This window comes from Cibotium barometz, chromosome 36 (genome assembly GCF_041138505.1).
Source record: "Cibotium barometz isolate CiBa-2024 chromosome 36, ASM4113850v1, whole genome shotgun sequence".
Lineage (NCBI taxonomy): Eukaryota > Viridiplantae > Streptophyta > Polypodiopsida > Cyatheales > Cibotiaceae > Cibotium > Cibotium barometz.
In genome coordinates, this window is record NC_141081.1 from 22,496,132 (window position 1) to 22,511,281 (window position 15,150).

Genomic DNA, 15,150 nt, shown 5'->3' on the forward strand with positions numbered 1-15,150 from the left:
ATTAACTTGAGGTCTAGATATTACCACATCAGAATAAAAGAGTAGAACAAACCAAAGATAGCTTTTAACATACGATATGGACATTATAAATTCACTGACAAGAAACAAAGAGATGGTTAAACTATCTCCATCTGGTAGAATTCACATTTAATGCTTCTTATCACATTGCAATATTGGTATGATTCCATTCAAGGATCTATATGGTCAAGAATGTCTTACTCCCTTAAATTGGTCAAATTCATCAGGGTGGTACAAGGTTTTTTTTTGGGACCAATAGATATATATATTTATTCCACAAAAAGAAGATTTACATCTTTATATCAAATTTACCATCATCAAGACCCTATTTAGTAAATTGCAAAATAAAGTCCATCTATCAATCTCCAATACAAAAGATGACTTTTCCCATGAAATCTGATACCCTAATTGAATGCAGGCTTTAATCATGGCTTTAGTAGTGCATCCTTTAGGAGACTGTTTTTCTAGAACATCACCCTTATTAGACCAAATGCTCAAAAAATAGATAATTAGATGCAATTAATAAATAAAGATATTAAAGTTACTCAAGATAGGTAGGAGCTATATACTGATTTAAAGAGATCTAGTCGTCGTGAGTTCAAAGAGAGGGTGGCATGGTCTTCCTTCATGTTTAACCCCAAGTGGAATTCTCTATCATTGGGAAAATAGACGAAGTTATCACCAAAGATATTGCAAGCCTTATGTCATCTCACAAGGAGGATTGGAGATTATATACCTCTCCCTCCGTATTTTAAAGATCAACATTTTTTTCATCTCAACCTTTTAAAGATGCATCACTCGAATCCTAAGCACATCTTAGAAGATGATCAAATAATTAAGCTTGTTCAAGGCCAACTAGAGCTAGAACCATAAGAAATTTGGGATGTCAGAGAAAAACTGTTATGAATTTAATTTTTAGAGAATACTTGGTAAAGTGGAAATTCTTTTCTATAGAAGATGTAAGCTAGGAGAAAGAGGGGAATCTAGCTAGAGACTGTCCTCACTTTGCAAGATGGGTACATCTCAGTTCCTTAAGTGGGAGAGAGAATGTAAGATCCCCCTTACCCCTATAAATGTGAAAATTGTCAAATTATGTAATTGTGTGTAGAAAGAGAAATGAGAAATTGCTTGTTTTGTTAAGAATTCTCAAGACCTTGAAAATTTTTTAAAAAATATTCAAGCAAGAATAGTTTTTTCTAAATAAAAATGGTATTCTCTATGTGTGAAAATATTGAGGAAAATTCCATGTGACCCCCTAGGTGCACATGTGCACATTTTTTGCACTCACCAAGGCTCAACATATTGAAAGATAAGTACATATTATTATTTAGAAGATTAAAAATAAATTATACCCTTGCCTATCCTAGTAAAGTATTTGAAATAAAATGGTCAAGGTTTCCATGGTAAAAGAATAATTTAAAAAGGGCTATGTCCAAGGTGTGCACATTTATTAATTTAGTTGGGCTAAGGTTATTTAGTCTAAGCCTATAAACCATGGTTTTTGACAATGCCATTATGGATTTGAGAAGGTGGGAAATGGTAATCCACCCATGGTATTGGAAAAGTGGAAAGTGGTAAGAGGGCAAAACAAGTATCCTTCACCTATGTTAGTTAAAAATTCATATTTTTGGCACATACATTAGACTAAGTTTTAGTCCAACCACCATAAACTAATACTTGTCCATATTTTATTTAGTCTAACCACAATAAACTAATACTTGCCCATATTTTATTTAGTCCAACCACCATAAACTAATACTTGCCCATATTTTAACTAACCATTTTAACTAACTCTCATTCATTTAAACTCAAACCATGCTTTTTAGCCCAAAATTTAACTATTTGAGCCCACAATCATGTTCAGTTGCATGCTAGGATAAACCTAAGTTAGAGTGCATGTTTAGAGGGGCTAGATTGCTAGAATTTCGTGGTGCTCATGCTAGATCAAATTTGTGGAGGAGAGAGACTCACAAAATACAAGAAAAGACCTTACTTATTAAGTTTCTCAAAATACAACTAAGCTTCATGCTCCATACAAATGCCTAAATAGGCTTGCTAGTGGCCTAGGGTTAGGTGGCTCCCTTAGGACCATTCACACCCACACACCTTCTACATCCTTGTTTATTAAGGCTCCAAGGCCTATATCTTCTATAGGCCTTGGAGCCTTAATAAACAAGGGTGTAGAAGGTGTGTGGGTGTGAATGGTCCTAAGGGAGCCACCTAACCCTAGGCCACTAGCAAGCCTATAGAAGATATAAGCCTTGGAGCCTTAATAAACAAGGGTGTAGAAGGTGTGTGGGTGTGAATGGTCCTAAGGGAGCCACCTAACCCTAGGCCACTAGCAAGCCTATTTAAAGGCACATGCCAAAGGCATTTGTATGGAGCATGAAGCTTAGTTGTATTTTGAGCAACTTAATAAGCAAGATCTTTTCTTGTATTTTGTGAGTCTCTCTCCTCCACATATTTGATCTAGCATGAGCACCACGAAATTCTAACACCCTTGTTTATTAAGGCTCCAAGGCCTATATCTTCTATATCTTAATATAGATGCCTATAAAATCCCCCTCCACTAGGAGGAAAATTTGTGGATTAGTGATTAGGATAAGTTATTATCATTAAAATATCATTATAGTTAGGGTCTAATGCATGCTTAGTTTGCTAATAGTATTGGGAAAAAAAATTAATTATCACTATTATGGCAATTAGGGTGTCATAGAGAGTACCTAGAGAAATAGGGCTCATCATTTTGGGTAGGAGACAAGAGTACTTTACCAAATTCAAGGTGTAGCAATGACAAAGGATAAAAGGAATCTTCGAGTGGTCCTACATCAAATTGGACATTGTTTTGTGTATAAAAAAGGAGGTGGAGACTAGTCAAACAAGGGAACAAATAATCATCAAGAAAACTTGCCTTCTATAAAGAGCTCCCAACCACGACATATTTCATCAAAGGTAAGCCTAGAATCCCAAAATATCATATTTATACATTGGATTATTTAAATTTTCATAGTTTGAATAAAAAATATCATTATCATTAAATTCTTTTGAATTAAATAAATAGATCTTTTCTAGAATTTTCAACTCTCTGTAAAAAAGGAAATTATAGAGAATTGATTAAATAGGACCTCATGCATGGGATGCTCAGGTAGAAGTTGTATACTGATCCGAAGAAATCTAGCCAATGAGTTCAAAGAGGGTGACATGGTCTTCCTTTGTGTTTGACCCAAGAGTTCTTTATCCTTGGGAAAATATAAGAAGTTAATGCCAAGATATTGCAATCCTTATATCATCACTCACAAGGTTTACTTAAAAAATAATATACTTAGAACACTCTACCAGTTCTTTTACTTAGCACACTCGTCCACTTCTTTTATTTTATCATCATAAAGGTAAAAATTAGACATATATTTAATATAAATTATGTGACTTATTATGCTATATTTATTATGAATGTAAGTTAAATAATATTGGTAATATTTTAAGAATTTAAGTTTAAAAAATGTCTTTATCTCAGCCACTTAAAGTTTAGTATGGGTAAAACATGTGTCATCACTCGATGCTTACTTTAGAGACTATGCACTAGAACTATATTTATTTGAGAAAATAACTTTGAAATAAGTCCAAAAAAATAGCCGCTTGGAAACCCTACTCGGAGATTTTCGCTCATATTATGTACACGTCCATTTTTTGCAAGGTGAGAAATATTTTTTGCAATATAAGATGGAGGGTCAAGATGACTTCAATATGCTATGTTTCTGCCATGCTTGCTTACATTATATGGATGCTATTGCACATGAATGCACCTATTGCTCATGTGTGTGTGAGGTTTGGGAGGTACAAAGAGACAATTTAAGGGGAGTTAAGGCTCTTGATCTCAGCTTGTAGATGGTGCTAGACCACATGGTAAAAGATAGGATTCTATTAACATTATGAAAGATTAGGGGAGAAGGCAGAGCTTCAGCTCTTGCAAGCACACACACACACACTCATACAACAATGGGGATAATACATACACAAAGATGGAAGGTTGAATTTCTCACGCTCAAAAGAATACTACAAAAGATAAGTGATAACCAACATAAGAACTAGAGTACTATGTACAACATAATGTGAACATGCTAAGTAGGTGAGATGGCAAGATAAGTATGCCATAACTTGGTTGGACTAGGTAGGTGTAGTCCAGCTATAGAATCACTGGTGAAGATCTATTGTGTTAGCTACCAAATAAGCCAGTGGTGTAAATGTGGAATCGACACCTAAGTGTGTCATGAGTGTCAGCTCGTGTTGAGCTTGACATCTCAACACTCCCCCTTAATCTTAACTCCATCTCCAGGACTCCAAGCATGTGTAGAATATGCAAAGCTTCTCTTATCCCAAGACCTTGGTGAAAATGTCAGCTACCTGCTCATGTGCGCTGACGTACATGAGATTAATATCTTTTGCGAAGACCTCTCTCATGAATTTGTTGGATGTGAAAGAAGAAGCTCTGCATATACTCATAAACAAAACATGCACATGAGCTCAAAGAGCAACAGAGATGATGGAGACAATTGGAATGTACTCTAATGAGATGATGAGTGGGTGGAGTACAACTCTGGTAGCCCTAGCTTCTCATGGGAAAAAACCCCTGCCAAGCCTAGCACAGGGTAAAAAGTTTCCATGATTAGCTCAGTTCACACTTGAACTTCTCGGAGGCAGAAGGCTAACAAACTGCCTTGAAGGGAAGGTTATGAATGGATACATGTGTAGCAGACTATCTTGGTAGAGGTAATAAATTCAGAGCTTGTTAGAAAGCTTCAAATTTCTCCTTAGAAAGGGGCTTGGTAAATCCATCTACCACATTGGTTTGTGTCAGCACATAGGCCAAGTCTATCTCTCCAGCATGGAGCCGTTCCTTGACATAGTGATAATGCACCCTAGTGTGCTTTGTCCGTGCATGGAAAACTAAATTTTGTGCAACTGCTAATGTACTCTGACTGTTAGTGTAAAGGGTGGTAGTAGACAGCTGTCTAATACCAAGATCAACCAAAAGATGGCGGAGCTAGACACACTCCATTGATGTGGGTGGCTACTATAGGCCGCTTCTTGCTAAGCCATGAGATGCATGAGCTACCAAGAAGGAAATAGTATCCACAGGTTCACACTCGTGTCAGAACATCCTACCCAATCGTTGTCAGTGTAGGTAGACAAGTATAAAGAAGACTCGCTGTTGTAAAATAGTGTATAGTGTTGGGTGCCTTGAAGATGGCAAAAGATACACTCCACTGCTTGCCAATGCCAAGTGCCAGGATAATGCATAAACCTATTTAATTGTGGCATTGCATACTAAACATCTACATGAGTATTGCATAGATATCTGAGGCATCTAACATCCTACTAATAGGTGGTTACATCAAAGAGCTTAGAAGAGTCCTCCATTGATAGTCGGAGATCGGGTTCTATAGGAGTAGAAACAGGTTTGTAATCTATCATTCAAAAGCATTGTGAGAGGAGTTTAGAACTTAAATCAAGTATGATGTATGGGAACATACAATTTATATAAGAAGGTGAGTAGTGAATCCTAGCAGGTGCCAAAGACAGTGTGACAACCAAAGTTGATAAGAGAAAGTGCCAAAAAAACAAAAATAGAAGGTGTATGGGAGGACAAGGAAATCGAGCAACATAATAATCCAAAAGGTGGCAAGGTGGCAATGGGCCTAAGAAGGGGAATTGTGTAGATTTTAAATATACAGTTGAGAGAGAGAAAAAGAGAAAAAGATAAAGTGAGGTGACTACAGAGAAGAATCTACCAGTAGATAAAAGGTCTTACATATTTCAAGGATTCCAGAATGAGGCTCAGGGTAGGCAAGAGTGAAACTAGATGAGTTAGAGTAGAGATAGCGCCCTAGACTAGAGAGTTTCCCTAAGATTTCTGAGTGGTGACTTTATTAGAGATATGACTTGTTCCAATTTTGTTCAATTGTAGCTACTATCATTCAGTTGAGTGATGATTTGTGCACTGTGTTTGGGAAAGACCTATAGTTTGTGGCAGTAGATTCATAGCAGTTTGAATAGTTGCAAAGGTCTACTTGTGAAGGATCCCCAAGATTTTTAGTGTTATCTCTTATTATGTTTAAACCCATGTCTCAGGGGTGTTGAGACAAAGTCTGTCTTTGTTTTGGTAAAGAAAGCTGAGAGTGCAAAGCTTGAATCTGTGTTGAGATAGATTAGAATTTGTGATATGGAGCTTGGTTTGTGTTATTTTGATTGACTTTGTTGAGATAGAATGACTATGGGTGTATGTATGACATTCTGGGAGTTAGAGTTGTCTCATAGCTGAAATAATAAACTTCTATTGAGAGAATACAATCAGATAGGGTTAGAAGAGTGTTAGCTATAGTCAACTATGCATCTAGGGAAATAGCTGGTGAGGTAGAAGGGTTTTTATGATCCTTTTGGATTCAAGGGAAGTTGTTTTGAGTTGAGTTTGACAGTTAAAAAAATTAACAAAAGTTGATAGTCAGACGATCAGGTTTGTAAGTTAATTGGTCATTTAGGATCAATTGTGAGTTCATTGTAATCAGCTGAATGTATTAAGGGTTGAATTCTTGTGTGGTTTGAATGTCCAGAGGGTCTAGAGGTGTTAGAGGACTCAGAGCTTGTTATGGCTCACCCTAACCCCTCTTGAAACACATCTAAAAAGAGATTACTTGGTGAACCACAATTGTCATGAGGATCTTTCCAATGGCCGAGCTTATAACCTTTAGGTCTCCAAGCTCTACAACTCCTTGAGAAGCAATTCCACTGTGCCTCCCGTAAGCATTATTACACTGTCGTGTTGCACTACGGGTACTCGTCCCTCCTCTCACCTCACTTCACTCACACACTCACTAGCATGCATTAGGGAGAGAGATTAGCAAGAGGATTAGCAAAAGACTCTATTGCACAATGGGAGAGTCTATTGTATTATGAGAGAAATTCACTTATATACATGGCCATAAGTGTTCACACTCACTTAAACTGTGGCTAGCCGGGCACTTTAGGCTCATAAGAGGCCTAATACTATTACAATGACTACTCACATAATACATCCATGAAGTAAATCACTTAGGGCTTCATCCTATAGACTGCCACATGCTCTTGAAGCGGGAATCGCGATAAATACTCCGTCACATGATTACGGGCGCCCGTCCAAGTTGTAGCTTTGGACACCATTGCTTCATATCTTGAATGTATGACCTTTTGGTGTATCTACTTTGACTCCTTGATGTAAGATAATGGTGGTAGTTCTTGTTAACACTAGGGATAGATTAACATTGCCCCCTTCCTGATGTCGATTGTGTCCTTGTGATCATGTCGTTGAAGACGTTTGTGTGGGGAGAATGGACAAGCTTTGTCGATGGATTTGATGTTGAATGATGTTCAATGGTCTTTTTCCCTTTGGAAGGAATAAGAAAAGCTAGTTAGTGAATGAAAAGGTTAGTGGGTTATTGGGATTTCTTAATGGGGTGGGGACCTATTCCTGCATGCTTCTTCCCATGTGCTTTTTATGCTTTTATTCATATTAAAGTGCTCTTATGCAGCAGATATACTTGAAGTACAATAAGTGAGTCATATAGACTCTTATTGACCTGCTCTGTGTTAAAGTCGTCCCACTAGTTGGTGAGGATTGAAAGAATTACGTCGACTTACGAGGCTATTATAGATATCTTCACTAAGGATTAGAGATCATTGATTTGTGAAGATGGTAGCATTTTTTGGAGAGGTTTGTAATTTGAAGGAAAATTCTAGGCAATGGGTTGTACCATTACCTGGAAGTTGTCGATGGTGAGGCTTTGGTGCAAATGTCCTCCAGTGCATGAGTATGGATATGTACTCTGCTACATTATCTTAGCTAAAAGAATAGTAAGCGATAAGCTTAATACAAGATATAATGGCTATTGAAGATGCTTGGGAGTTGCTTGTGATATTCTACCACTTCAAGGTAGGCCATATGTGTGACTCCCTTGTGTTGTTTGTTTGTTTATTTTTTTTTCCCACCTTGTGAGCAACAGGTTCTTGTGGCTGCTCTTCTTTTTGAGAGAATAGGTTCTTATGTCTTTCATGTAGTTTCTGCACTTATGCTTACGCTTCACATCTAGAGGGGTGAAAAGAGCATTGTGAGTTTGTCTTTAATGCGCTCATAATAAGTCTCCATTGAAGATGTGGAAATCGATTCTTGAATTTTTGGCTCAAATGTTATTGAGGTGATAGATAAGATTGTTGGTTGGTTACCATTGGGGTTGCTTGAACACACAAGTCCTTGTGTAGGTACTGAATGCACTAGAGTGGTTAAGTGACTTGCTTGGTGTTGATTAGGCCTCCATTCTTATCGAGCTTTAGGTGAAGCTATTGGGGTTAAAGTCGATAGTGAGGCTGTCTTCACTTTGTTCAATTTTTGTAACCATATGATGGGATTACCATCATAGTATCCTTGTTGTTGAAGCATGTGCACATGCACCCATCTTTGATGAACATTATAAATTAGTGGCTGATGCTTTTGGTGCTGAGGCTTTCTTCTTTGTGCAAGCGTAGGGGACTTTGTGATGCGCTTGGAAATCCAAGCGTTTGTATTTCCTTGGTAGTATCCTTGTGCTTGCAGAGTAATCTTTTGGGTATCCACACTTGCTGGATGTTAGAGTTCGCTGAGGAACTTGCATAGGCTTTTTTGGAGAGTGTTGTGGAGTACTTTTATCTTTCCTTGGCCTTTGAGTGCTCGGTTGAGGAAGAGGCTTTGATGATCGAGGCACCCAAATTTCACTGGCACCTTTGTAGTAGCCTTGAGCTACAAGTAGATGCTTCTCCACCCACATCCTGATACCATTAAGATACCTTGATTTTGGTTGTCTTGGTGGAGTTTTCTTTTTGGTTGATGCAGAAGGTTTGGGTCCCTCCTTGACATTAGTTGGTGTGATGAGGTTACAAGTTTGGGACTCATGTGCATTGTTTGACGATGATGAGGCTTGAGTCTCGTGCAGAGTGGATGTCAATGATGATAATTTTGAGTATGTAGCCATCTTCTTTGGTGAGGTTTGTTGATGAACAGGCATAGGCTCTGGGGCTTTTCCTTTGAGTTCCATTTTAGAGATAGATGGAGTCGGTTAGGGATCCTCTTTAGGAACAGCTATTGATTACGAGTTTTTGGCATTGGATTTTGTTGGTGAGGATGGATTGGAAGGGTAGATGCTTTGTTTGAGTTGGTCATTGATGCAGATGATAGGTCTTTGTATAGAGGGGCTTTCGAGGAAGAGGCTTGTAACTTTTTGCGTTTAGCATCATAGAAAACCATTAGGGTTGGTTCCTCTTCCTTGCAGTATGGTATTGTCAACTTTGTATCGTTGACCATCATGATGATCCTATCACTGGCAAAGCACAGTGGTGTTTGGGTGTAGCAATAGTCCATTTATGTCCCAAGATCAAATCTGCTTCCAACACATACTCAACCACAAAAAACTTGCAAGTATAAAGGGGTTAGTTTCAATATACATTTTATGTTCAAAGTACCCCAAACATGGCATGTTCAAGTCTTGTGTAAAGGGAATTCTTTCAAGATGAGGCGTGAGTGTTGGTTGACCTAACAAATCCCATAACTCGAGGGTCATGAGATTTTTTTCTGGTGTTGGATAAAGCTGTGCTTGAGCTGTGGTGATTTTATTGGAAAGTTCCAATCCAACCAGAATCCTAGGGATCTTTTCATTAAGATATGTTGGAAGTTCCATCTCCTCCAAGGTCTCTTCATTTCGTTAATAGCAATTGTACAATGTCTGCAGGAGAGTTCAAGGTGACTGTTTGCATGGATTCATCAATTGAATACAATGAGTCACATATCCAAGTTTTGCCAAAAGGATGACATCATACTCAAGGGAATCTAGGATAACATGGAATGTAAATTCCACATCTCCACCGATTGTTTGAGTAGCATAGCTAAAGTAATTGGGAACTTCAATGTTTTGTCCATTGGCTCCTCTTGCAAGACCATTGTCTATAGGGATGAGTTTAGGTTATCCCAGTGAGAACCAAGTGTCTATTGTCATGATGTTATGACTAGCTCAAGGGCTAATCAATGCGCATTTCTACTTAACATCATCATGTGCCTATAGGGAAATCTAACCATACCATCATAGAATCTTCAAGAGAAACCATGGATGTTTCAGTTTGTGTTTTAGCTTTAGATCCCATTTTTGTTTCATATTCCCATTCACTTTCGTCCTCTTTCTGGCTCTCAACTTTTTCAAGAGTCCCCAATGTGTACAATGGTACACTCACAATTCTAATTGAGTTCTATTTGGAAACTTGTGAATCCTCATAGTCTCGTTCTATGGAGCTCTTTATGTCTTGGCATAACTCATGTTGAGCCCTTAAAGGTGCAAGTTCTGATGCTATGTTGGCTTCACCACCACCATGAGAGAAGAGCCTTCCTCCAAATGAGGTTTTGAGAGACTGCTTTAATTTTATAAGGGATTCATCAAATTCCTCACGTGCTTTCTCAACCACATAATTCGTGCAATCTGTCTCTGACTCTTTTGTAGAGAGTATGTCTTCCTCTTAAAAGGGGAAGCGGTACTCCTCTGGGTTTTGTATTTTGGTTGCTTTTTTAGGATTGACATTATTAGGTTCAATCAAAACCGGTGATCCTATAAGACACTCAACCATGCTAAGCATGCTCTCCTGAGCTTGCTTTTTGCATTCTGCATATGTCATATGATCATGATTTTCAATTTGGCGTGGTTGGGTGGGTTCTAGTTTCTGGATTGGTCTGGGAAGTGCATTGAGTGAAGAGTCAGAGCTTGTTTCATCCTCACTTAGCAACATACTAGAACATGTTTCATCTTCTGACTTTCTTTGGATTGTCAGGTTTTTATTATGTTTGCCCATGCAATGAGATCAAATTTTCTTTTGGGCTTTTGTATCTTGTGTCGCAAATAAGGATTTTGTGGTTTGTGTGGTGGCCTTTGAGGTGGATGCTTCTGCATCATGTGTAGCTTTTGCCTCTTTCGGGTTTATGTCCCCCACAAGCTCCTTTTCCCTATCCTTTAATTCAACTTTGGTTTGGATAGTTTGATGCCCCTTGTTTTTCTTGGGTTTAGAAGGTTTTGTTTTCTCTTTTGGTTTTTACTTTATGACATGTTCTTCTACCCATTTCGAAGTGTAATCTTTAGCATTATTTTTTAGTGTCTCTCGTGCCTTGGCTTGTAAGCATGTAAAAACATTCAAGGGTACCATGGACAATTTTCCATTTTGTACACTTAAGATGTTAAGAGTTGGATTTTGTGAGACAAGTTGCATTGAAGCAACTCGCCTTGGGAAATCTTGGACAAGTTGGATTTTGTGAGACAAGTTTCATTGAAGCAACTCACCTTGGGAAATCTTGGAACATGTGATCAATGCCACATCGTTCACACATGAGTTGCAAAGTGTCACTGACTATGGGCATGGAAGTATTCTAAATTGTGCAATCTGCCACTTTGTTAGGTCCATGACAATAGAAACATTGAAGTGTTCGATTAATCGCTTCTTGAGCGGTTTCTACCCTTTTGACTGTTTGTGTTTGTTGGTGCACAGGAGATGGAGGGTTTAAGTCAATTGTTGATGAATTGGAAGTATTCGAAATTGTGCAATCTGCCACTTTGTTAGGTCCATGACAATAGAAACATTGAAGTGTTCGATTAATCGCTTCTTGAGCGGTTTCTACCCTTTCGACTGTTTGTGTTTGGTGCATAGGAGATGGAGGGTTTAAGTCAATTGTTGATGAATTGGGACACTTTGTAGTATCATGATCAAAGGATTTACAATATAGCAATACAGAAAGATGGGTGCCTTGTATGCACAATGGGGATTAGGATGGTCATAGTGATTGCACTTAACACAAGGCATTTTGCTCCTCACTTGTAGAGGCATTAAGGATGGTTGGTTTTGAAGGAGCTCATCCTCTCTTAGAGATGTCGATTGAAAGCTTTTAAGCAAGGCTGCATAGAATTTGGGAAATGATAATTCCGAGATCAATCTTTCTTTTGTCATTGCTTCACTTGGTTTAGATGAGGAACATATCGTAGCATGATCATCTTCCAACATGTTGTCATCTAAACGTACTGCTTTTTTACAACATTCATTGAATGTTTCCGGGTTGGATACAATGATCAAGTTGTGTAAGCTGTTATTCTTTGAGCCCATCATGAAACATATCTTCAATTGAGAATCATTTAATTTTTCCCATGACTTACATCGTGAGTCCAAGAGTTTTATCCAAAGGATAAAGTCTCTAATGGTTTCGTTTGGTTTATGCTCAATTGAATAGAGTTCTTTCACTACACTCCACCGATCACCTTATCTTGAAAAGCCATGGATAAAGGCTATTTTCAAGGTTCTGAAGTTGATCTTGATTGCCGGCATCAATGTGATGAACCATCGACTAGATTTTCCCTCTAAGCATAGGTTCAACGCATGTACCTTGGTGGGGTAGTTTGGATTTCCAAAGGCTTCACACCTCTGTTCAAAATTTGAATGAGTTGAATAGGATTTGTTGTTTTGTCGTATATGCCCATGATTTTGGAGATCTGTAAGTTAACAATCCAAAAATGGGATTGATCATGCTGATAGAAATAGATTAAGCAACTTAATTAAGGTGGATTATACCACACTAAGAACTCCATGAGAGAGAGAGAGATTGCACACTCAACACAAGTTCTATTGCTCTATTACAAAATGAACCATACAATAATATAGGTCTTCTAGCCTTATCCCACTTTACACATCATCATCCATGTGGCAACTCCTTTTTCACTCTTTTGGTCAACACCCACACACCATTCAATATTACATGTCTCAATTAGCTCTAACTCAATCAAGTTTGACTCAATCAAGTCGGACTCAATCAAGTCTAACTCAATCAAGTTTGACTCAAATCAAGTTTGACTCAATCAAGTATGACTCAATTAGCTCTAACTCGTCTAACTCAATCAAGTCTGACTCAAGTCTGACTCAATCAAGTATGACTCAATTAGCTCTAACTCAATCAAGTCTGACTCAATCAATCAAGTTTGATTCAATTAGCTCTAATTTAATTAGAGCTCTGACTAAATCAGCTCTGACTCAATCAGAGCTCTAACTTAATCAGCTCTAGCTCTAACTCAATCAAGTCTGACTCAATTAGCTCTAACTTAATCAAGTCTGACTCAATCAAGTTTGACTCAATCAAGTTTGACTCAATCAAGTATGACTCAATCAAGTATGACTCAATTAGCTCTAACTCAATCAAGTCTGACTCAATCAAGTCTGACTCAATCAATCAAGTTTGATTCAATTAGCTCTAATTTAATTAGAGCTCTGACTAAATCAGCTCTGACTCAATCAGAGCTCTAACTTAATCAGAGCTTTGATTCAATCAGAGCTCTAACTAAATCAGCTCTGACTCAATCAGAGCTCTAACTTAATCAGCTCTAGCTCAATTAGAGTTGACTCAATCACAACTGACTCAATCACAACTGACTCAATCACAACTGACTCCATCAATCACAGCTGACTCAATCAGTGCTGATTCAATCAGTGCTGACTCAATCAGTGCTGACTCAATCAAAGGTCTGATTTAATGAGAGATTTGACTCAATTAGGTCTAATTCAATTAGTTGTGACTCAATCAACCCTAAACTAGCTTAGATTTAATCAGAGATTAGAGCTCTGACGACTTAATCAGAACTCTAACTTAATTAGATATCTGACTTAATCAGAGCCCTGACTCAATTAGAGCTTTAACTAATCATCTCTGACTCAATCAGAGCTGTAACTTAATCATAAGATCCCTGACCCCACTACGCAATGAATTTGGGGGTGCTAGTAGCGGAAGTAGCTTAACTAATCATCTCTAACTTAATTGTAAGATCCTTGACCCCACTGCGCAACGAATTTGGGGGTGCTAGCAGCGGAAGTAGCACTTCTTGCACGGGGTAGGGTCCCACACTTGGGGCCTCGCCCATGGATATCCAGACAAGAGACTAATCCATCGATTCTTCCAAAACCGAACTCGGAAAAACTTCCCTTACCCGGAAAGCACGGGCGATTCCTCCAGGATAACTTTTCTCTAACGTACTCAAAAGCCTAAAAACTAACTGAACTGATATGACCGAACTCGTAAATCCCATAATCAAATCAGGGAAAAGATTGTACTTGGATCATAGAGACCAACGCTTTTTTCCTCATTGAGAGGCACAGCCGTTGATTCTTTTCCATAGAACAATTTTTATCCAGGATTTACCTCATCTATCGTACTATACAGAAATTGAGTCTCGATTTACGGATCCATCAGCCCAGCCTAACCCCATCTAATCCCATGGGTTAGTAGGCAACCGCCCAACCACTGTAGTAATGGGATCCAATTAGGAATTTGGTTAGGTTTTGTCCCGGGTACCAGGGAAAAGAGTTCCCAAGCCCCCTAGCCGGATATTCATGCAAACATAAAACTAGTCACACCACTTACACACCTAATATGAACTTGCCTTTTTCACAGATTCAACAATCTTTAAAACAATCATTTAATGAAACCATTGTGTTACTGATCATAATCCTCTAATTATCTAGTTAAATCCTAATTTCCAATTCCTTCCTTCATCGATGTACCTATGGCATCATTGGCAACTAGAACGCTCACCACCTGTTCACTCAGGGGTCTTTTCAATAGTTCCTAGCTCATAGTACCCGACAGTATAATCACATAAAAATATCCAAATGGAATCTTCATTGAAGATTAGCAAGATCAACCAATAGATCCATATAAAAGAGCCATGGACTCATCCGTTGAGGACCAGCAAGGTCACTCAACCAGATCCATGCCCGAATTCAAAAAATAACTCTTACTTCTTGTTCCATAATATCTTCCCCGACGTACTCGTGGGTATCTTCGGTGACCCAGAGCCCGAGCATCGTATGGTCAGCACCCTCTAGGATCCTTCGTAGGTCACCTAGCACTTCACTCAAAGGCCTCTTCCTTGGTCCCTCATCCACTATACCGGAAGCTCACCATTTCATCAAACCGAGGCTGGTCAAGACCTCGGCCGACCTTGCTAAGGGAGACGTCCTCCGATGACTCTCCGTCAGCACTTGCAACTTTAACAGATAGGTCTC